Below are 25,287 nucleotides of genomic sequence, written 5' to 3'. Positions count from 1 at the left end.
CAAAGAAGCGTGATGTTGTGTGCGACATGCTGGTGGAGCGCAGGCACACCTTTCTTTGAGAAGTAGTGCCGACTGGGCATCTGGTACTGGGGCACTGCGACGGACATAAGGTCTCGAAAATCCTCTGTGTCCACCAGGCGGAAAGGCAGCATTTCTGTAGCCAAGAGCTTGCAGATGGTGAAATTCAACCTCTTAGCTTTCTCATGGCTAGGAGGAAATGGTCTTTTACTTGTCCACATCTGAGGGACCGAGGGCTGGCTATTGTGCTTAGACGGGGTTGATAAGGGTGTCCCCGGCAAACTGCCGGTCTGTGAGGAAGATGCAGGCGGACATGTTAGGTTGCCTTGATCCAAAGGTGGTGCTATCGATGTCGGACAGCGCTCAACACCAGCTGGTGTTACCACCTCCAAAGAAAATGATGACCTGCCAATCACGCTGGCTGTTGCGGGTAAAGAGGTGGCAGGTCTGCGCCCCAAAACCGGTGTGACTGCTGTCCCCCCAGTCACAGAGGATGAAGAGGCCGTGGATGCACAAGATATGGCAGACGGTGGTTGGCCCGGCCGGCTAGGCCGCATTGTAGCACACTGAGCTTCCCACTGCAACTTATGCTTCATGTCCATGTGCCGGTTCATGCATGAAGTACTCAAACTATGTATTTTTTGGCCTCTACTTAGCTTTTGCTGACAAATGTTACAGATAACACGAGTTGGGTCATCTTTATCGATCTGAAAAAATGCCCAGGCTATGCAAGGCTTAGCACCCATGCGACCTGAAAAGCCACCACAACTTGTGGTGAGAGGCAGAGTTGTGTTTGAGGATGCAGTTGTTGACGTGCTTCCAGTACTACGTCTCTGTCCAGGAAGGCGCAACCTGACCTCGTCGTCACTAGCATCTTCCTCCACCTCCTCTGCTGACCTCATCTCTTGGCTGACTGTGGGTTGACAGTAAGTGGGATCTCCAACCTCATCATCATCACCCTGTGCGTTATCACACCCGTTGTCCTCAGAGCCAACCTGTTCCTGCCCTGACAAAAAACTAAAGTTGTCGCTCCAATCAGGTATTTGAGTCTCATCATCGTCTTCCTCATTGTCTCCACCAACAGGAGTTACAGTTTGGGAATGAGGGTCTACATTATGGTCAGAACCTTCTGCGTCTGGTCCTGGATCCGACTCATAAAGATTCTGGGCATCAGTGCAGATAATTTCCTCGTCTGGATTCACAGAAGCGCTGGAGTCGACCTCTGATTCCCAGGCTATAGTATGAGTAAACAGCTCTGCAGACTCAACCATCTGTTCTACCTCATACTCAGACGGGCAGCTGGAGATTTGGGAGCTGTGAGGAAGCAAGTGCGATTGGGGTGACACCTTTGAGGACTGGAGTATTTGTGATGTTGAAGTTGATGTGGAGGAGAGCCCACTTAAAGGAGCACTTGATATCCGTTGAAGCACCTGCTGTTTTTGTGCCTCATCTGGAATTTGTAGCGATTGGCGTGGCCGTAAGAAAGGGATCTTATCACATTGTCCGCTAAAAGAAGTAGACATTTTAGTTTGGCTGGAAGATGGTCTTTCTTCTGCAGATGATACTGTTGCTTTAACACCTACCCCACGGACACAACCTTTTTTCCCCTTGCCAACATGCCTATTCCCCTTTCCACCAGCAGCGGGCCTTTTTCCACTCATTTTGGTGGTTAACTAATTCACAACTCTGGAGTTGTTTGCACAAAAAAACAATGGATGGGAACCGAGCAGAGCTGAGTGGCCAAACTGTGGTATTAGGCCAAAACTATTGGCTGGGTTAGATACAGAAAAAAATTATATTCAATTTGCAACCTGATGGAGGTCAATATAGATGGACTAATAGAACAAGTCCCACACACAGCTAGAAGCCCAAATATTTTTTCAGAGGTAGATGCAGAAAAAAATTGTATTCAGTTTGCAACCTGATGGAGGTCAGTATAGATGGACTAATAGAACAAGTCCTACACACAGCTAGAAGCCCAAATATTTTTTCAGAGGTAGATGCAGAAAAAAAATATATTCAGTTTGCAACCTCATGGAGGTCAGTATAGATGGACTAATAGAGAAAGTCCCACACACTGCTAGAAGGCCAAATATTTTTTCAGAGCTAGATGCAGATATAAATTATTTTTAATTTGCAACCTGATGGAGGTCAGTATAGATGGACTAATAGAGAAAGTCCCACACACTGCTAGAAGGCCAAATATTTTTTCAGAGCTAGATGCAGAAAAAAATTATATTCAGTTTGCAACCTGATGGAGGTCAGTATAGATGGACTAATAGAACAAGTCCCACACACAGCTAGAAGGCCAAATACTTTTTCAGAGGTAGATGCAGATAAAAATTATTTTTAATTTGCAGCCTGATGGAGGTCAGTATAGATGGACTAATAGAGAAAGTCCCACACACTGCTAGAAGGCCAAATATTTTTTCAGAGCTAGATGCAGACAAAAAATTATTTTGAATTTGCAACCTGATGGAGGTCAGTATAGATGGACTAATAGAGAAAGTCCCACACACTGCTAGAAGGCCAAATATTTTTTCAGAGCTAGATGCAGATATAAATTATTTTTAATTTGCAACCTGATGGAGGTCAGTATAGATGGACTAATAGAGAAAGTCCCACACACTGCTAGAAGCCCAAATATTTTTTCAGAGGTAGATGTAGAAAAAAATTATATTCAGTTTGCAACCTGATGGAGGTCTGTATAGATGGATTAATAGAACAAGTCCCACACACAGCTAGAAGCCCAAATATTTTTTCAGAGGTAGATGCAGAAAAAAATTATATTCAGTTTGCAACCTGATGGAGGTCTGTATAGATGGATTAATAGAACAAGTCTCACACACAGCTAGAAGCCCAATATTTTTTCAGAGGCAGATGCAGAAAAAAAATATATTCAGTTTGCAACCTGATGGAGGTCAGTATAGATGGACTAATAGAGAAAGTCCCACACACTGCTAGAAGGCCAAATATTTTTTCAGAGCTATATGCAGACAAAAAATTATTTTTAATTTGCAACCTGATGGAGGTCAGTATAGATGGACTAATAGAGAAAGTCCCACACACTGCTAGAAGGCCAAATATTTTTTCAGAGCTAGATGCAGACAAAAAATTATTTTGAATTTGCAACCTGATGGAGGTCAGTATAGATGGACTAATAGAGAAAGTCCCACACACTGCTAGAAGGCCAAATATTTTTTCAGAGCTAGATGCAGATAAAAATTATTTTTAATTTGCAACCTGATGGAGGTCAGTATAGATGGACTAATAGAGAAAGTCCCACACAGTGCTAGAAGGCCAAATATTTTTTCAGAGCTAGATGCAGAAAAAAATTATATTCAGTTTGCAACCTGATGGAGGTCAGTATAGATGGACTAATAGAACAAGTCCCACACACAGCTAGAAGCCCAAATATTTTTTCAGAGGTAGATGCAGAAAAAAATTATATTCAGTTTGCAACCTGATGGAGGTCTGTATAGATGGATTAATAGAACAAGTCCCACACACAGCTAGAAGCCCAAATATTTTTTCAGAGGTAGATGCAGAAAAAAATTATATTCAGTTTGCAACCTGATGGAGGTCTGTATAGATGGATTAATAGAACAAGTCCCATACACAGCTAGAAGCCCAATATTTTTTCAGAGGTAGATGCAGAAAAAAAATATATTCAGTTTGCAACCTGATGGAGGTCAGTATAGATGGACTAATAGAGAAAGTCCCACACACTGCTAGAAGGCCAAATATTTTTTCAGAGCTAGATGCAGATATAAATTATTTTTAATTTGCAACCTGATGGAGGTCAGTATAGATGGACTAATAGAGAAAGTCCCACACACTGCTAGAAGGCCAAATATTTTTTCAGAGCTAGATGCAGATATAAATTATTTTTAATTTGCAACCTGATGGAGGTCAGTATAGATGGACTAATAGAGAAAGTCCCACACACTGCTAGAAGGCCAAATATTTTTTCAGAGCTAGATGCAGATATAAATTATTTTTAATTTGCAACCTGATGGAGGTCAGTATAGATGGACTAATAGAGAAAGTCCCACACACTGCTAGAAGGCCAAATATTTTTTCAGAGCTAGATGCAGACAAAAAATTATTTTTAATTTGCAACCTGATGGAGGTCAGTATAGATGGACTAATAGAGAAAGTCCCACACACTGCTAGAAGGCCAAATATTTTTCAGAGCTAGATGCAGATATAAATTATTTTTAATTTGCAACCTGATGGAGGTCAGTATAGATGGACTAATAGAGAAAGTCCCACACACAGCTAGAAGCCCAAATATTTTTTCAGAGGTAGATGCAGAAAAAAATTATATTCAGTTTGCAACCTGATGGAGGTCGGTATAGATGGATTAATAGAACAAGTCCCACACACAGCTAGAAGCCCAAATATTTTTTCAGAGGTAGATGCAGAAAAAAATTATATTCAGTTTGCAACCTGATGGAGGTCTGTATAGATGGATTAATAGAACAAGTCCCACACACAGCTAGAAGCCCAATATTTTTTCAGAGGTAGATGCAGAAAAAAAATATATTCAGTTTGCAACCTGATGGAGGTCAGTATAGATGGACTAGTAGAGAAAGTCCCACACACTGCCAGAAGGCCAAATATTTTTTCAGAGCTAGATGCAGGCAAAAAATTATTTTTAATTTGCAACCTGATGGAGGTCAGTATAGATGGACTAATAGAGAAAGTCCCACACCCTGCTAGAAGGCCAAATATTTTTTCAGAGCTAGATGCAGATATAAATTATTTTTAATTTGCAACCTGATGGAGGTCAGTATAGATGGACTAATAGAGAAAGTCCCACACACTGCTAGAAGGCCAAATATTTTTTCAGAGCTAGATGCAGACAAAAAATTATTTTTCATTTGCAACCTGATGGAGGTCAGTATAGATGGACTAATAGAGAAAGTCCCACACACTGCTAGAAGGCCAAATATTTTTTCAGAGCTAGATGCAGATATAAATTATTTTTAATTTGCAACCTGATGGAGGTCAGTATAGATGGACTAATAGAGAAAGTCCCACACACTGCTAGAAGGCCAAAAAATTTTTCAGAGCTAGATGCAGAAAAAAATTATATTCAGTTTGCAACCTGATGGAGGTCAGTATAGATGGACTAATAGAACAAGTCCCACACACAGCTAGAAGGCCAAATATTTTTTCAGAGGTAGATGCAGATAAAAATTATTTTTAATTTGCAGCCTGATGGAGGTCAGTATAGATGGACTAATAGAGGAAGTCCCACACACTGCTAGAAGGCCAAATATTTTTTCAGAGCTAGATGCAGACGAAAAATTATTTTGAATTTGCAACCTGATGGAGGTCAGTATAGATGGACTAATAGAGAAAGTCCCACACACTGCTAGAAGGCCAAATATTTTTTCAGAGCTAGATGCAGACTAAAATTTATTTTTAATTTGCAACCTGATGGAGGTCAGTATAGATGGACTAATAGAGAAAGTCCCACACACTGCTAGAAGGCCAAATATTTTTTCAGAGCTAGATGCAGACAAAAAATTATTTTTAATTTGCAACCTGATGGAGGTCAGTATAGATGGACTAATAGAACAAGTCCCACACACTGCTAGAAGGCCAAATATTTTTTCAGAGCTAGATGCAGAAAAAAATTATATTCAATTTGCAACCTGATGGAGGTCAGTATAGATGGACTAATAGAATGATGCTATGCCCAAAAGATTTTACTTCACTAGGTGCAGTAAAAAAATTGGTATTCTATACACAGGTGGTATATCTTGCAACACAGTTAGGCTACTCCACTGACTAACACACTCTGCAATAGGCCAAAAAGGATTAGCTTTGCTAGATTCAGCCAAATGCTGTGAAAAAAACTTGCACAGCACTGGCACAGACCTGCCTGGCAAAAACTGATAGGAACTGATGTAACCTAGTCCTGAAAAGGACTGCAATTACAATTAGTCTTTACTCCCACAATCTATCTATTTAAGAGCACAGACCTGCCTGATAAAAGTCGTAGGAAATGCTGTAACCTAGTCCTTAAAAGGACTGCAATCACAACTATTCCCTACTCCCAAGCTATCTGTAGATTTGTGCGAAAATTGGCTTGAAATTAACAAGGTATAGCGCACACAGCAACAGCGGTGCCGTCTAACACGCAGCTGCAGCAGTGAGAAAATGGTGGCAACGGGGAAAATGGCTTGGTCTTATAGGGCAAGGACATGTGACATACACTGCCAATGACACATGCCCTTGCTTGTGTGAAAAAAAGCACTTCGCTCCGTGTGTGCGCTGCTGATAGGCTGACAGATTGCACCTCCCCACTGTAAATGCGGGAAAGAGAAAAAAAAATGGAGATCTTCATTATTCCTGCAGAGATCCATCCCCTGCCCCTCCCCCCACCCCGCTGTACACTCAAACTGCGTATTAACATTAATTTTCATCATTACTGAGAAAACATCCAGTTATGATTTTGGTGCACGAACAGTTATCGAACATAACCTCGAACAGCCGAATTTTTCTCAAATCGTTCGTGTTCGCCGAACAGCTCGAACACCGCCCAAAACAGCTCGAATTTGAGATTGGCGAACAGTTCGAGTCGAACAACGCTCATCTCTATTGTTGACCCACACCAGGGAAGGCAGGAACAGGCAGGTTAGACTGGCAGACAGGCAGGTGGGTATTGGCAAGTACGGCTGGTATGCAAACAGGTGGGCACTGGCAAGCACAGCTGGTATGCAGACAGGTGGGCACTGGCAAGCACGGCTGGTATGCAGACAGGTGGGCACTGGCAAGCACGGCTGGTATGCAGACAGGTGGGCACTGGCAAGCACGGCTGGTATGCAGACAGAGAGGTACTAGCAGGTTGGAGCGCAGGCTGGATAGGGTCCAGTACAGACTGGGAGACGGGTTCAGAGCCGCAGATGCGGTAGTCAAGCAGAGCAAAGTGAAACCACAGGTGCGGTGGACAAGGCTGAGCAGAGCAAAACCGCAGGTGCAGTGGACAAGGCTGAGCAGAGCGAAACCGCAGGTGTGGTGGACAAGGCTGAGCAGACCGAAACTGCAGGTGCAGTGGACAAGGCTGAGCAGAGCGAAACCGCAGGTGCGGTGGACAAGGCTGAGCAGAGCGAAACCGCAGGTGCGGTGGACAAGGCTGAGCAGAGCGAAGCCGCAGGTACGGTGGACAAGGCTGAGCAGAGCGAAACCGCAGGTGCGGTGGACAAGGCAGAGAGGACAGGGCTCTGTTCACATGGAACAAACAGGAAAATGTAGGAAGATGGCTAGAACACAGGAGGAAGATACGGAGGAAGGGAAAAGGGACAAGCAGAACCAGATACACACAAGGTACTACACATGAAGTAGCGAGTGGACACAAAACTCACAAACAGAAGTACAGAGACAACGAGTTGGAGTTAGGTGCAGGTTCTGATACTGCAGGAAAAGGGAAGGTACGGACATAGAGACAAACAGGCTAGGAGAGTGTTCAGACAGGAACTGACACTGCAACAAGATACAGTAGCGAGTCTGGATATACGGGCCCCAGAGAGGCGGACAAACAGGCTAGGAGAGTGTTCGGACAGGAACTGACACTGCAACAAGATACAGGAGCGAGTCTGGGTATACGGCCCCCAGAGAGGCGGACAAACAGGCTAAGAGATAGTTCAGACAGGCCTGAGAATACAGCCCCCAGGTTGGTGGACAGGCTAGAAACAGAACGGGACCTGGCACATCAGAGGCAAGGAGCCCTCTGAAGGTAAGAGTTGCTCAGGCATCTCCTACAAGGTGGAGTGGGTTTAAATATCCAGTGACTCACAGCAATAGGCTGGGGACGCATTAGGAGTGTGCCTACAGCAGCTATAAGAAACAGGAAGTAACCGGGCCGCCGCCCTAAGCAGTCAGACCAGAGGCAAGCACACAGTATGAACAGGAGCAAGACTAGCAGACTGGACTGAAGGTTAAGATTGCGATATTGCATAGTGGGAGATGGTGCACTATGCAAGCACACCGCCAGGTATGTTACACAATAATAGGGTTACCCCTTTTGTTTAACACTATGTTGTGTACCTAACTGTTCACCCCATATTCTGTCAGGTGGATTTAGTATTCCTGCTTTTGAGGCATTCCCTTAACACACTTTTTTAATGTTTTTTTCATATATTTTTTTCAATAAACTATTTACATTTACTTGTTATGGATTGGTTCTGTTTCTTGGGTAAGAGTAGGATACCTGGAAAATAGGTTGTCATAACTGCAAGTACTTGTCTAGTAGGTCAACTTATCAAGTATATAATTTATTTTTTATTTATTTATTTCATTTTACTCACTTATTTAGCTCCATTCATTCCACAGTGCTTTACAGACATTATCATAGCTATCCCCATTGGCACTCACAATCTAAATTCCCTATCTATGGAGTGTGGGAGGAAACTGGAGGAAACCCGTAGGAAACCCACGCAAACGCAGGGAGAACATACAAACTCCTTGCAGATGTTGCCCTAAGTGGGATTTGAACCCAGTGCTAACCACTGAGCCACCAAAATGATCTATCTTTTCAAAAAATTGACAATATTTTAAATTGAGGTTTTTTTTTAACTGCTGAGCTCTTTTTAATAATGTTTGTAATAAGGTTTGCATTGTTAAATCTGGTAACAGATCCTCTTTAATACCGTGTAATCCAACAAACTGAAAAATGGATACCAAAAGCTTTTCAGGAAGTCACTAGATTTATTCCATGATTGTCACGTACATAGATATCTTTTCTTGATGCGATAGATCCATGATAAAACCCTTTTTTAAATTTTATTACTTCCCCAATGAGCTCTACTCCGATGGCAAACAACACCGGTAAGAGATTGTCGCCCTGATTTATACCTCATTTGGAAAAATCTAACAACCGCAATCTAATTCCTTGATCTTTCTCCCTCTCGAACACACACACTTGGGTCAATTTCAGAGGAAGCCAGCTAACCCATCAATTTGCATTTGTGTAGATCAATGAGAATCATGAAGATCTTGGAAAGATCCAAGGTTCTTGGTACATATTGTTCAATACTGTAGTGCAAGTCCATTTATATCCTATCTCAAAGGCCATAAAGTGTATTTTACATGTCGCCACTTAAGAAATATGCCAGGAAAAGCTTACTTAAGAATGCAGAATTTATTCTGTGTCATTTGCACATCATTTCCATAGTTTGGAAAGGTCTTCATGTTTAAGTCTATTTATTTGTTTGGAATGAGAAAAGTAAACATATCCCTGGCAAAGTCCAAAGGGATCTGGTGGAACGAAGTATTTTCAGGGTAATTTACAACGTGCGAGTCTAAGTCACCGCATAGACATTCACTGACTAAAGGAAACCGTAGCTGCATTCTTGAAAGCTACAAGGTGCGGTGTAACTAATGATGAATGCCTGCAAATGTTTCCACCATGTGCTTGTTAAAAAAAGAACATTCCTCTCCAAGTATTTGATTTCTTCAAGTATTTATCCTTATTTAGAAGTACGGAAATAGGTATCTGAAAATATTCGCCTTGGAATTTTTTATTTTAAATGTAAATTCTAAATAGTGAAAAAAAAAATTCAATTTATTTATATACAATTAAAAGTACTTATTGACCAGGGACGTATGGATACATCTCGGCCATTTTGCGCATGCGATCGTTGCTGGGTGTCGGCTGATTCTGACAGCTGACACCTGGCATTCAGTGCCAGGAGCGGTGCCCGCACCGCTCCCAGCACTTTAACCCGCTAAATGCTGTGATCTCTGCGATCGCAGCATTTAGCGTGCAGGCAGACGGAAGAAAACCCCTCTGCCTGTCGATCAGAGACCCCGCAACGTTATCGCAAAGTCCCCATCGTTGTCATGATGACATCTAGGTCACCAGAGCTAGGAAACTTGGAGATCATGCCCAGTGCATGATTTAACAAGTTTTCTGTCAGTGCAGCACTGACTGTTTGTATAGTATAGGAATGTTGCTGCATCCCTATACTATACAAGCAATAAGTCTACAATTAGTGAAAGTCCCATAATGGGACAAAGTGTAAAAGTAAGAAAAAGTGCAAAAAAAATTGTAAAAATATTTTTTGAAAAATCACAAAATAATAATAATAAAATAAAAATATACTGTACCAATAAATAAATATTTTTATGAAAAAATAAACAAAAAAAGTACACATATTTGGTATTGCCACATACGAAATGACCTGACCTATAAAATTGTACCACTATTTATTGAGAGTACGCTCTAGAAAAAGTCAGCAGATCACAAACCTCTCCCAGGTGCTTGTCTCGAAAAAAGCAGTCCCACAATAAATGCAAATGTATAAGACAGACAGCACTCACTGGTAAGTGTAAAACTGTTCTTTATTGCTTCATTTAAAAAATCGTAAGCAAGGGAGTTAGAGGTACACCTGTCGAACGATGGCCGTTTCGCGTTTACTTGCGCTTCTATGGGTCACTGAGTGATAAACTTCTGTGAAGCACCTGGGGGTGCAAGGTGCTCACCACACATCTAAATAAGTTCCCTGAGTGGTCTAGTTTCCAAAATGGTGTCACTTGTGGGGGATTTCCACTGTTTAGGCACATCAGGGGTTCTCCAAACATGGTGTCAGCTAATTATTCAAGCAAATTTTCCATTCAAAAAGTCAAATGGTGCTCCTTCCTTTCTGAGCCCTGCCATGCACCCAAACAGTGGTTTTCCCTCACATATGGGGTATTGGCGTGCTCAGGAGAAATTGAACAACAAATTGGAGGGTCCAATTTTTCCTGTTATCCTTTCAAAAATAAAAAAAATTGGGTGTAAAGTAAAATTTTTGTGAAAAAAAGTTAAATGTTCATTGTTTTCTTCCACATTTCAAAAATTTCTGTGAAGCACCTGAAGGGTTAATAAACTTCTTGAATGTGCACCTTGAGGGGTGCGGTTTTTAGAATGGTGTCACTTTTGGATATTTTCTGTCATAAAGGCCCCTCAAAGTCACTTCAAATGTGATGTGGTCCTTAAAAAAGTGGTTTTGTAAATTTCGCTGTACAACTTTTAACCCTTATAACTTCCTAACAAAAAAAAATTTTGGTTCCAAAATTGTGCTGATGTAAAGTAGACATGTGGGAAATGTTATTTCTGTGACATATCTCTCTGATTTAAGGGCATGAAAATTCAAAGTTTGAAAATTGATAAATATTCTACATTTTCACCAAATTTCTATTTTTTTCACAAATAAACGCAAGTCATATCAAATAAATTTTACCACTATCATGAAGTACAATATGTCACAAAAAAAACAATATCAGAATCAGTGGGATCCGTTGAAGCGTTTCAGAGTTATTATCTCATAAAATGACACTGGTCAGAATTGTAAAACTTGGCCTGGTCATTAACGTGCAAACAGCCTTCGGGGGTAAAGGGGTTAAAGGGAACCTGTCACGTCCTTTTTTGTTATTAAACTGCCCCCAATGTCTTGTTAATGATGCAATGTGCATCACTAACATGGTCTTCTCAAGCAACACTTCCCACTATTTATCTAAAAAAACACTTTTTATCCCTTGGTGATTGTATTATGTACCTTCTCTTTCAGTCATAGGGGTGGCGCTTTCTAATCTCTCAGTCATTGGTCAGTCATGGTCCTCTTCAAATTATTCACGTCCATCGCAACATGATTGATTACATGGACTTGATTGCCCGATGTCATTGCACTCGCCCAGTAAATCCCACGTTTGCTCACTGACTATCAGGTCTCAGCTCATGCGCACTGAATGTGGGTGTACGTCCCCAGCTTTCTTTCATATGTGTGCATGCTCCGGAGCCACAGTGAGTCAGTGGCCAGGTGATATATCCACTATGAATGGCACTCTGTTCCCGTGGATCCAAAGCATTTTTCTGTATTAATCACTTTTCGGCAGTCATCTAATTATCATCTTAGGAAGGATAATGACAACTAACAACTTTGTATTCAGTAAATACCCCAGAATCCACCATTCACAGTTAGTGATGGTCAGAGTTTACCTTCACCTCCTCCTGGTAATGGGACTTTTCTGTATGTCACACAACATGAATGGAAAACTTTCTTATAGAATTCAATGAGTCAAGCCAGGTCTGTTGCTGGCTATAGTCCATGTAGCTGTTGTAAAGCAAATCTATAAATTCAAGAAAAATCACCAACCCTGTAAGCATTATCAGAAAAACAAAATAAAATAATTTGTGAACAAAGAATGAAATCAGATTACAAATATGAAATATGTTTCACTGGTGTGATCACAAGGGCAGCGCTGGTCTCTGCTTGCTCTTCTCTCCTTACAATGTGCACTGACAGTGCACTCACTTTCCGGCTCCTCACTTCTTATCTGTCACGGGTGTATCAGAGGTGACAGACAGTCGCCCAGCAGTTGGTTGCAGGAGATCTCTATGTTTGGCATTACAGACATCTTCTTAGATGAGAGGCAGTCTCTAGGACCTAGCGGCTACCTCCCTCTGGTAATTAGCTCCCTGGCCTGGGTGTATATATACCTGGTGTGTCTGAGAGGGAGGTGCCGGCTATATTCATTTCTACTTGTGAAGGCTTAGCAAGAGCAGAACTTCGTCCTCTCTGGAGTTTGAGGCCGAGTTTGCATTTGTCTGGAGTTATCTAAAGCTAAGCATTCTCCCCTTGTTTGTCTACCCTTGTTGTCTATGGAGTTTAGTGGAGATCGACTAGTGCTCATCTCCTCCCATCCTTAGCCTTAGCCATATGCCAGGGAAAGTCAGGGCGAGTCATGCATGCGGCGACTGATGAAGAGGCAATATAGGGATGGTAGTTGAGACAGGGTGACACTAGACCAGACTAGGAGGTCTCCACTCCCCCTTTCCCTAGTGTCTGGGCTCCCTTTCCCTCTTCCTTCTGTGTTGCACTAAGTCTTCCCCACACCTGGCGTGACATTATCAGATCTGGCAAAAGAGAGTCACTGTACACTGAGAAGAATACTGCAAAGTGACAAGATCCTACTGTATCTGTAAGAATTGACAACCGACGCATGCTGAGAAGAGCAGGGACTAGCCTAACCCCTGAAACAATCACCACTAATGATGCTTTGTTTCAAGGTGCGGGCAGAGACTGCAGCAGTGACCGCAGTCTCTGCCCTTTGATGAGGACTCGTTTAAGTATCCCAGCATGCACTGGGACTCTTAAACTGAGGAGAGTCATCAAAAAGATTAGATTATGACACTAAATAGAGATTTAGGATTAATATAAATTTTAGTTTCGTATCATCCCTAATTATATGAAATTATATAGATGATACATTCCCTTTAAACATTCCCATGGAACTGTTACCGTAGTTGCCAGCATACAGGCATACTCCAACTTAACTTCTGCTGCTATGCCATTTATTCCAAGCTGTTCTTGCAATGGTTTTATTAGTGTAAAGTTAGGTTCCCACGATGAGTATTTGGTAAGTTTTTGATGCTGCAGATTTTCTGCATCTGTTAAGTAAACTAGGTTATTTGTGTGCTTTTTAAATTGTGTTTTTGAGTGCATTCTTTCACAAGTTTTTATAGCGCTTTTTATGCTGTAGTTTTTGTCTCTTCTTGGTGTGTCCTGTTTTTTTTTTTTTTTAAAAAACTTCCTGGTATTTGGATATAGTTGTGACACCCCAGGGGTCTGGTTGCCACAGTAACGTAATGTTATGTCTGAGAGCAGGTGGGAGGTCCTTTAGTCAGGGATCCTGTGCATGCCACACCTCCTGCCCAGTCTTGGGAGGGGAAGAACTTCCCCTATATAAACCTGGGGCTGAGGCAGGGTGAGTGAGTAGAAGAAGAGAAGAAGTAGAGACAGCATAGGAAGAAACAGCAGTTACAAGGAGTCAGGGGCTGGCAGCTGCAGAGTTCGCCCTGACTAAGAAGACTTTTTACCGGACCCGGAGTCCGAGGCTGTGGGGACTAATTCCTGCCCAGCAGCAGAATCCGTCAGGCAGGGGATTTCAGGTCCTCTGGCCCAGAAGCCCGAAGGCACGGTCACACGCGTGGGACCAGCACCGCCATCGTGGAGCGGAAGCCATTAGAAGGCCCCGAGTCACCGGCCATACGGGTGAGCACCACACGGTACACTCAGGGACGTGGGCTACTTACATCAGCTCCTAGCAAGGTAGCCAGAAGAGTACAGTCAGTTTGGGAGGCCTACAACTACGCCTGGCCAGGGGAGATCCCATCTGCTCAAGGACTGACCAGGCCCCATCCGCTAGCAAGTACTCCGGGAGGGTCTTTTGTTGTTACCAGTAAAGACCCTGAACTACACCGTACCGTCTCTGAGTGGTTCCTGCTACCCCCATCATCCACGTCGGCTGCCCTGAGGCCATACCCCTCCCGTTGGGGGTTATACTATCACGCTGCACAATCCCACCATCGGCCTCAGCGGTCTGCCCTGCAGCAGCAGCCCCCTGGCTGCACTCAACGGGTGGCGTAGTCATCAACCATTTACTACTAATGGACTGCCGTCTAGTTTGACTCCCTGGGCACGGACCGGGTCACCGCCACGAGACTACAACCCTCCACAGATCCGGCTCCGGGTAAGCTCCCGCATGCGCAGCGCAGCGCGACACAGGCCCAGGGGCGCGTCAACTTTGGCGTAGTCGGCAGGATTTCGTGCCCGCAACCACCGGGTACTGCGTGCCTGAAAAGCAAAGACTGTTCAAACTTACCAGTGGTGAAGATTCCCGCTATCCGTGGAGGTTTCCCGCCATCCGGCGCCATCTTCTACCTTCTTCCCGCCATCCGCGAAGTTTTCCCGCCATCCGGCGCCATCTTCGACCTTCTTCCCGCCATCCGTGGAGTTTTCCCGCCATTGGACGCCATCTTGAGGACGCCGCGCGGGAAGAAGAGGGGCGTGGACTCCGAAAGCGCGCGAGAACTGAAGCCCCGCCTCACGTCCGGACGTTGCGTAAGGTCCTGGAAGGAGCCCAGCAGACGCCGACGTCACAGGAGCGCGACGGAAGGTCCTCAACCCTGACGATCCACTGCGGAGCCGCGGCCTACGGAAGAGGATCATCGCAAGGTAGGCCACGGTCCACTAGGGGGGAGGAAGATGTCGGATACGGAGGAGAGCTTCACTGCCTCAACCCCCGCCAGCGCTACCGCTGCTGCAGTTATGCCCTTCACCATGCCCTATATCCCGGGAGCAGCTTGGCTACCCCAGTACTCAGGGGAGTCACATACCCTGCATGACTTTAGAGAAAAGCTGGATAGCCTCTTCCAGGTGTACCCCCTCACAGAAGAGCAAAAAGTGAGCATCCTGGTGGCCCAACTAACCGGGGCAGCCAAAAGAGAAGTAAAATCTTGGCCACCTGGGAGGAGGACTGTCGCAGAGATACTAACCCGGCTGAGGGACACCTTCGATACCCGCACCTCAGCCGAGATCAAGCTTAGATTCTACGGGTGCAAGCAGCGAGCGCATGAGAGTATAAGGGACTATGCACTAAACCTACAAGAGGCCCTGAGGGCCATAAAGCAGACCGACCCTGATGGGGTGGGAAACGAGGACAGGCTGTTGACTGAACAATTTATAGAGGGTTTATATTGCAATGCCCACCGAACCCAGTTGCGGGCAATGGCCTTACAGGATCCCCATCTGGACTTTGCACAGTTCAAGGATAGAGCTATCCGGGTGCTCCGAGAACCAGCACCGGGTGGCGTTGTGACCCACAGGCGCCCAGCTATCACTTACCACCAGGAGGCGGCGCCCTTGTCGACAGGGCCTGTGGGAGCTCATGCGCAGGCTTTGGACAATGACCCGGCTCCAGACCTACACCATCAGGTCCAAGAGCTAGTTAAGAGCGTTGCTGCGCTAACCCGAACTGTGCAGTCTTTACAGGTTTCCACCCCAGGGAAGATCCAGCTGGCATCCGGACCGGAGGACATCCCGTGGCGTCGACCAAGGAGGACCCCACCGGCCAGAGGAAGACCCAGTGACCGATACAGCGAGGACGGACGACCCATCTGCCGCCGCTGCAATCAACCCGGACATATGGAAAGGTACTGTTCTTTAAACGGGCACAACCTGGGGTAGAGGGCCAACCCCCAGGAAAAAGATCACCAGGCCCATCGAACTGGCGCGACAGATATGTGGGAGGACGTCCAGTCTTGCCTGTGGTACTGGATGGCATTCCCATGAGTGCCCTACTGGATACCGGGTCACAGGTCACCACCATCCCGTACGTGCTCTTCAAGCAGTACTGGAATGACTCGGATATTACCCGCTACCCTGACGACGACTTGAGTATCATCGCCAGCAATGGCCAGCCCGTGCCACAGATCGGATTTAAAGAGGTGACCCTCAAAATCGGTAGAGTCGAACTGGCCGCACAGGGACTGATCATTGTAGATATTGATAAACATGAGAGTCACCCAAAAATAACTCTAGGAACTAACGTAATTGAAAATTGTCTTGCAGAGGTGATTTTCCTTTTACAGCAGGTTGCCAAGAACGCCAGCTCCGGCGAGCAGCGGGTGCTCCAGAAAGAGATCCGGGCACTGATGCAACGGCAACAAGTGGAACTCTCCGGCGGTGAGATTGGTAGCGTAAGAATGTGTGACCCTTTTCCTATTGCCATGCCCCCAAAAAGTGAAATGATGATTTGGTGCCGGGCAGCTATTGGTCTGAGAGGTAGAGATTACCAGGCAATGGTAGAACCAGTTTACTCAGACAGTAGGCCCACCATTTTGACAGCACGGGGGGTGGTCAATGTACGCCATGGGAGGGTGCCCGTTCGCATAATAAATATCGGGGAGAGGGAAGTGTACCTGCCCCGGTATGCCACGCTAGCCAAATTATATACCACTAATCAAAATTCTATACAATCTGTGGAACCCTTGCCTCCATCTCACCCGGAGGAAGGTAACGGCTCTAAGAAAGACATGGAGGACTGGTGTCAGCAACTACATCTGGGTACTGACTCCACTCCCTCACATCAGAAACAAGGAGTCTATCGGGTGGTTCAAGAGTATGAGAGAGTGTTTAGTAAACACCCGTTAGACTTCGGGCGAGTCAAGGGGGTAGAACACCGCATCCCCACGGGAGATCATCCTCCCATAAAAGAGAGGTATCGACCCGTACCCCCTGCACATTACCAACACGCCAAGGGGATGCTTAGAGACATGAAGGAGGCTGGGGTAATCCGGGATAGCTGTAGCCCCTGGGCAGCCCCACTAGTTTTAGTCAAAAAGAAAGACAACACCATGAGGATGTGTGTAGATTACCGGAAAATCAACCGTATCACACACAAGGATGCGTACCCCTTACCAAGGATAGAGGAGTCATTGGCTGCTTTAAGATCTGCTAACTTCTTCTCTACCTTGGATCTCACTAGCGGGTACTGGCAGGTTCCTGTAGCAGAGGCGGACCGGGAGAAGACCGCATTCACCACCCCGATGGGACTTAGCGAGTTCACCTGCATGCCGTTCGGACTCTGCAACGCCCCAGGAACCTTCCAACGATTAATGGAGTGCTGTCTGGGCCACAGAAACTTCGAGACGGTCCTGTTGTACCTGGACGATGTCATCGTATACTCCAAAACTTATGAGGACCACCTGAAACACCTGGCGGAGGTGTTCGAAGCTCTGGCGAGTTACGGCCTAAAGGTGAAACCCTCCAAGTGTCACCTCCTGAAACCAAAGGTGCAATACCTGGGACACGTGGTGAGCGCTGACGGAGTGGCTCCCGACCCCGATAAGATCACCGCAATTAAGGGATGGCCAAGCCCCTCCAGCGTAAAAGAAGTGCGGCAGTTCCTAGGGTTGGTAGGCTACTACCGAAGGTTTATTCCCGGTTTCACCAAAAAGGCAGCACCTATGCAGGACCTCCTGATAGGCCAGTCCCGGAAGGCCAAGAACCAGAAGCCGCCCTTCAAATGGGAAAAGCTAGAAGAAGAGTCCTTCCGCCAGCTGAAGATGGCCCTCACGGGGGATGAAATCTTGGCGTACCCGGACTATAGCCAGCCCTTCATCCTCTACACCGACGCCAGTAACATCGGGCTAGGAGCCGTACTGTCCCAGATTCAGCAGGGGAGAGAACGAGTAATCTCCTATGCCAGCCGAAAACTGCGACCCACCGAAAGGAACCCCGAAAATTACAGCTCATTTAAGCTAGAGTTCCTGGCCGTGGTATGGGCAGTCACCGAGCGCTTTAGGCATTACCTCGCTTCTTCCCGGTTCACCGTATACACGGATAACAACCCGTTGACACACCTGGACACGGCAAGACTCGGTGCCCTGGAGCAGAGGTGGATGGCCCGTCTGTCCAACTACGAGTTCACAATCAAATACCGGGCAGGACGCTCCAATACTAACGCGGACGCCCTGTCCAGGATGCCTAACCTGCCGGACGAAGGAGAAGATCCGGAGGGACTGGAAGAAGTTGAACTCCCTGCGTTCCACCGTCATGGGACTATCCAGTATTCCCACCGGGTAAGGGGTAAGCAGGCTGCTACGTTGAACCCCTTACCCCACTACAACTGGGCGGAAACGCAAGACAGCGACCCTGCCGTCCGACTGGTGAAGGAGATGCTGACTCGGCCGGAGGCTCGCCTTGAACCAGACGCTCCGGAGGAAGCCAAACAACTATGGGCGGAGAAGAGTCGACTATTCCTTTACAAGGGGAAGTTGTGCCGCAGAATGGTCAACTCCCGGACGCATGAACTACTCTGGCAAGTAGTGGTGCCCCGAAGAGACGCAGCCATGGTGATGGAGGCATACCACGACGGAGCTGGACACTTCGGGTGGAAAAAGCTGGAGTTCCTGCTGCGCGAGCGGTTCCACTGGGTAGGCATGAGGGGAACCATCGAGAAGTGGTGCAGAGACTGTGGCCCGTGCAATCTGAGAAGGAAGGACCGGGCCAGCCAGAAGACTCCCCTGCAGTCCATCGTCACCCGGCAACCGTTGGAACTGGTAGCCTTGGATCATGTAAAACTGACCCCAAGCAGAAGTGGCTACGTCTACGCGTTAACCATCGTGGATCATTACTCCCGGTTCTTGGTTGTCGTCCCCGTCAAGGACTTAACGGCTCAAACAGCAGCTAGGGCCTTCCAGCAGCACTTCTGCCGTCCACACGGGTACCCGGACCAAGTGCTGACGGACCAGGGACCTGCCTTTGAAGCGGAGGTCTTCCAGGAATTCTGCAATCTGTATGGCTGCCGGAAGATAAGGACGACACCCTACCATCCGCAAACTAATGGACTTTGTGAAAAAATGAACCAGGTGGTAATGGATCTTCTAAAAACATTGCCCCTGGAAGAACGCAGTCTGTGGCCTGAGAAGTTGCCCGATCTGGTGGACCTATACAACCACATCCCGGTAGGTTCCACCAACTGTACCCCGGCTTACCTAATGAGGGCGAGACCTGGTAAGTTACCTGTTGACCTGGAAATGGGAGTCCTGACACCTGAGGACACTTCACCAGAAACAGACTGGGACACAGAGAGGCAGCAGCAGTACCGGAGAGTACAGGAGAGCGTGGAGCGAAGTCTCTGTCAGGCTAGGGAAAGACAAGAGAAGACTTACAACCAGTATGCTCCCGCTGTTCCCCTGGTACCCGGAGAGCAGGTCTTGAAGAGGAAAAGACGGCTCCACGAGTTGGATGACCAGTGGGAGAAGGACCCGTACACCGTACTGCCCTCAAGCCACGAGAACCCGAAGGTCTGTACCATCAGTAAAGACGGAGGGGAAACCACAGCCATTGTATCCCGGGACCACCTGAAGAAGTGTCCCGAACAACTGAGGAACCCTGAAGAGGAACAAGAAGACCATCGACCCGTGGGAGAAAGGGAAGATATGGTTAGTACCGTGCTCGGGGACTTCCCTCGGTCTTGGACTCAAGTCAATGGTGCAGTTGTGGTACCCGTACTCACCTTCCTCCAACCATCATCCCAAGAACCTACGGAGCAACGGGTAGAGCTGGAAGAACAGCCGGTCCAGGAGGCAGAAGACTCCACACAAGTAGAACAGGAGAATCAACCCTCTGCTTATAGTGAGCCTGCCGTACCCCTAGTGAGACAAAGAGCCGGTAGACAGCTGCCCAGTTTACCCTTGACAGCTCCTACACCCTGTAGTTCAGGGCCAGACAGTCAACTCCATAGGTCCACTAGGGCCACTAGAGGCCAGTTACCCGCACGTTGGAGGATCTAAATGTTTAAGCTATTTTATAATGTTTACCTGTCTATAGTTGCTTGTGTGTAATTTTGTATTTCTAGTTGTTTTTAGGAATCCTTGGTGGATTTACCGGGAATCCTTGTATATAGTTGGAGCGTAACCCAGGATGGACTAAAGACTGTCAAGGACTCGGGGTAGAACAGACCCCTACCTGGTTACGTCTCCCTGTGTTGGTGAAATGGACACCTTGCTTTCTTCAGAGACTGCACCCGGTTGCGGACACGCCGTAACCATCTTTATGTGTTTTCTTATTGTATTATTAATGTTTTGCCTTGTTATGTTTTCTAAATGTGTTTAGTCCCGGAGTACTAAATTTTACTAGGGGGGAATGTGACACCCCAGGGGTCTGGTTGCCACAGTAACGTAATGTTATGTCTGAGAGCAGGTGGGAGGTCCTTTAGTCAGGGATCCTGTGCATGCCACACCTCCTGCCCAGTCTTGGGAGGGGAAGAACTTCCCCTATATAAACCTGGGGCTGAGGCAGGGTGAGTGAGTAGAAGAAGAGAAGAAGTAGAGACAGCATAGGAAGAAACAGCAGTTACAAGGAGTCAGGGGCTGGCAGCTGCAGAGTTCGCCCTGACTAAGAAGACTTTTTACCGGACCCGGAGTCCGAGGCTGTGGGGACTAATTCCTGCCCAGCAGCAGAATCCGTCAGGCAGGGGATTTCAGGTCCTCTGGCCCAGAAGCCCGAAGGCACGGTCACACGCGTGGGACCAGCACCGCCATCGTGGAGCGGAAGCCATTAGAAGGCCCCGAGTCACCGGCCATACGGGTGAGCACCACACGGTACACTCAGGGACGTGGGCTACTTACATCAGCTCCTAGCAAGGTAGCCAGAAGAGTACAGTCAGTTTGGGAGGCCTACAACTACGCCTGGCCAGGGGAGATCCCATCTGCTCAAGGACTGACCAGGCCCCATCCGCTAGCAAGTACTCCGGGAGGGTCTTTTGTTGTTACCAGTAAAGACCCTGAACTACACCGTACCGTCTCTGAGTGGTTCCTGCTACCCCCATCATCCACGTCGGCTGCCCTGAGGCCATACCCCTCCCGTTGGGGGTTATACTATCACGCTGCACAATCCCACCATCGGCCTCAGCGGTCTGCCCTGCAGCAGCAGCCCCCTGGCTGCACTCAACGGGTGGCGTAGTCATCAACCATTTACTACTAATGGACTGCCGTCTAGTTTGACTCCCTGGGCACGGACCGGGTCACCGCCACGAGACTACAACCCTCCACAGATCCGGCTCCGGGTAAGCTCCCGCATGCTCAGCGCAGCGCGACACAGGCCCAGGGGCGCGTCATAGTCATGTGTGGACTGCTAGCTTTTTAAATGCATTTCCACTACGGATACACACTAAGAGAATGAATATGTGCTATATTTAACCTGCCAATTTTCTGCATGTAATGTAAGTCTAAGGGGAAAATCCACACATAAAACTCAGTGTACCCGCAAGATAAAGTGACATGTCCCGCATTTGAAACATGCATCGCAGGTCAGTTTATGCAGCATAAAAAAAGGCACAGTTGGCAGATTTCTATAATCCCCTCCACTTTGTTGGAACTGTGAGACGCTACGTTTTTTTGCTCAGTGTAAAAAACTTACCAAAAACGTATTGAGGAAACTTAACCTGAGATAATTCAATGACTTGTGTTTACACAGGTTCAAACTTTTTAATTGCATGTACTGCATGATTATAGTATATAGTATGATATATATATATATATATATATATATATATATATATATATATATATATATATGTATACAGTACATTGTGAAAGTATTTGGCCCCCTTGAACTTTTCTACCTTTTGCCACTTTTCTGGCTTCAAACGTAAAGATATAAAATTCTATTTTTTGGGGGAAGAATCAACAACAAGTGGGACACAATCGTGAAGTGGAACGAAATTTATTGGATATTTTAAACTTTTTTAACAAATTAAAAACTGAAAAGTGGGGGGTGCAATATTATTCGGCCCCTTTACTTTCAGTGCAGCAAACTCACTCCAGAAGTTCAGTGAGGATCTCTGAATGATCCAATGTTGTCCTAAATGACTGGTAATGATAAATAGAATCCACCTGTGTGTAATCAAGTCTCCGTATAAATGCACCTGCTCTGTGATAGTCTCAGGGTTATGTTTCAAGTGCAGAGAGCATCATGAAGACCAAGGAACACACCAGGCAGGTCCGAGATACTGTTGTGGCGAAGTTTAAAGCCGGATTTGGATACAAAAAGATTTCCCAAGTTTTAAACATCTCAAGGAGCACTGTGCCAGCGATCATATTGAAATGGAAGGAGTATTAGACCATTGCAAATCTACCAAGACCCGGCCGTCCCTCTAAACTTTCATCTTGAACAAGGAGAAGACTGATCAGAGATGCAGCCAAAAGGCCCATGATCACTCTGGATGAACTGCATAGATCTACAGCTGAGGTGGGAGAGTCTGTCCATAGGACAACAGTCAGTCGTACACTGCACAAATCTGGCCTTTATGGAAGAGTGACAAGAAGAAAGCCATTTCTCAAAGCTATCCATAAAAAGTCTCGTTTGAAGTTTGCCACAAGCCACCTGGGAGACACACCAAACATGTGGAATAAGGTGCTCTGGTCAGATGAAACCAAAATCGAACTTTTTGGCCACAATGCAAAATGATATGTTTGGCATAAAAGAAACACAGCGCATCACCCTCAAAACACCATCCCCACTGTCAAACATGGTGGTGGCAGCATCATGGTTTGGGCCTGCTTTTCTTCATCAGAGACAGGGAAGATAGTTAAAATTGATGGGAAGATGGACGGAGCCAAATACAGGACCATTCTGAAAGAAAACCTGTTGGAGTCTGCAAAAGACCTGAGACTGGGACGGAGATTTATCTTCCAAGAAGACAATGATCCCAGACATAAAGCAAAATCTACAATGGAATGGTTCAAAAATAAATGTATCCAGGTGTTAGAATGGCCAAGTCAAAGTCCAGACCTGAATCCAATCGAGAATCTGTGGAAAGAGCTGAAAACTGCTGTTCACAAACGCCCTCCATCCAACCTCAATGAGCTTGAGCTGTTTTGCAAGGAAGAATGGGCAAGAATTTCAGCCTCTTGATGTGCAAAACTGATAGAGACATACCCCAAGCGACTTGCAGCTGTAATCACAGCAAAAGATGGCGCCACAAAGTATTAACTCAAGGGGGGCGAATAATATTGCACGCCCCACTTTTCAGTTTTTAATTTGTTAAAAAAAAATTAAATATCCAATGAATTTCATTCCCCTTCACGATTGCGTCCCACTTGTTGTTGATTCTTCCCAAAAAAATTTGAATTTTATATCTTTATGTTTGAAGCCAGAAATGTGGCAAAAGTTAGAAAAGTTCAAGGGGGCCAAATACTTTCACAATGCACTGTATACAGTATATATATACACACATCCTGATGCATTAGGCTGCATTTCTATATGCTTCATGCTGATGTTTATATTGTACGCGTATGATTCAAACAAGAGATGAGTGGATTTTTCGAAATTCAAGTTTGCCAACTTCACCGAATTTTCCCCAAAAATTTGATTTGTGGCGATTAAGTGTACTTGAACCTCAATAATGGAAAGATTGGAATTACATTGAGTGTAGAGCTTATACTCTACAGGAAAGAGAGAGAGGATCGCGCTGACCATAAGAGCTTACATTCTACAGAAGAGAGAAAGACAAAGAGGGAGGACTTTGTTGACCATAAGAGCTTGCACTCTACAGGAGAGAGGACCCCGCTGACCATAAAAGCTTACATTTTACAGAAGAGAGGGAGGACCACGCTGACCATAACAACTTACAGGAGAGAGAGGACCCCACTGACCACAAGAGCTTACACCCTAAAGGAAAGAGAGAGAGGATTCCTCTGACCATGAGAGCTTACACTCTACAGGAGAGAGAGGATCGCGCTGACCATAAGCGCTTACATTCTACAGAAGAGAGAAAGAGAGAGAGGGAGGACCGCGCTGGCTATAAGAGCTTACACTCTACAGGAGAGAGGGGGGACCTCACTGACCATAAGAGCTAACACTCTACAGGAGAGAGAGGACCCCACTGACCATAAGAGCTTATGACGCGCCCCTGGGCCTGTGTCGCGCTGCGTTGCGCACGCGGGAGCTTACCCGGAGCCGGATCTGTTTAGGGTTGTAGTCTCGTGGCGGTGACCCGGTCCGTGCCCAGGGAGTCAAACTGGACGGCAGTCTGTTAGCGGTAGAAAATGGTTGATGACTACGCCACCCGTTGAATGCAGCCAGGGGGCTGCTGCTGCAGGGCAGACCGCTGAGGCCGGTGGAAGGATGGTGCAGCGTGATAGTATAACCCCCAACGGGAGGGGTATGGCCTCAGGGCAGCCGACGTGGATGATGGGGGTAGCAGGAACCACTCAGAGACGGTATGGTAGCGTTCAGGGTCTTTACTGGTAACAACGATAGACCCTCCCGGAGTACTTGCTAGCGAACGGGGCCTGGTCAGTCCTTGAGCAGATGGGATCTCCCCTGGCCAGGCGTAGTTGTAGGCCTCCCAAGCTGATGTAAGTAGCCCACGTCCCTGAGTGTACCGTGTGGTGCTCACCCGTATGGCCGGTGACTCGGAGCCTTCTAATGGCTTCCGCTCCACGATGGCGGTGCTGGTCCCACGCGTGCGACCGGGCCTTCGGGCTTCTGGGCCAGGGGACCTGAAATCCCCTGCCTGACGGATTCTGCTGCTGGGTAGAAGTTAGTCCCCACAGCCTCGGACTCCGGGTCCGGTAAAGAATCTTCTTAGTCAGGGCGAGCTCTTTAGCTGCCAGCCCCTGACTCCTTGTGACTCTGCTGCTTCCTATGCTGCTCTTGTCTCTACTCTTCCTGGACTCACTAACCCTGCCTCAGCCCCGGGTTTGTACAGGGGAAGTTCTTCCCCTCCCAAGGCTGGGCAGGAGGTGTGGCATGCACAGGATCCCTGACCAAAGGACCTCCCACCTGCTCTCAGACGTAATATCTCTATCACTGTGACAACCAGACCCCTGGGGTGTCACACTCCCCCCTAGTGAAATTTAGTACTCCGGGACTAAACACTTTTTAGAAAAATATAACAAGGTATATCAAAGAACAATAAAAT

The sequence above is a fragment of the Phyllobates terribilis genome, unplaced genomic scaffold (genome assembly GCF_046119375.1).
Source record: "Phyllobates terribilis strain yellow unplaced genomic scaffold, ASM4611937v1 Scaffold_9__5_contigs__length_417890890, whole genome shotgun sequence".
In the NCBI taxonomy this organism is placed as follows: Eukaryota; Metazoa; Chordata; class Amphibia; order Anura; family Dendrobatidae; genus Phyllobates; species Phyllobates terribilis.
The sequence above is the reverse complement of the archived record's forward strand: the minus strand, read 5'-3'. Positions refer to the sequence as shown.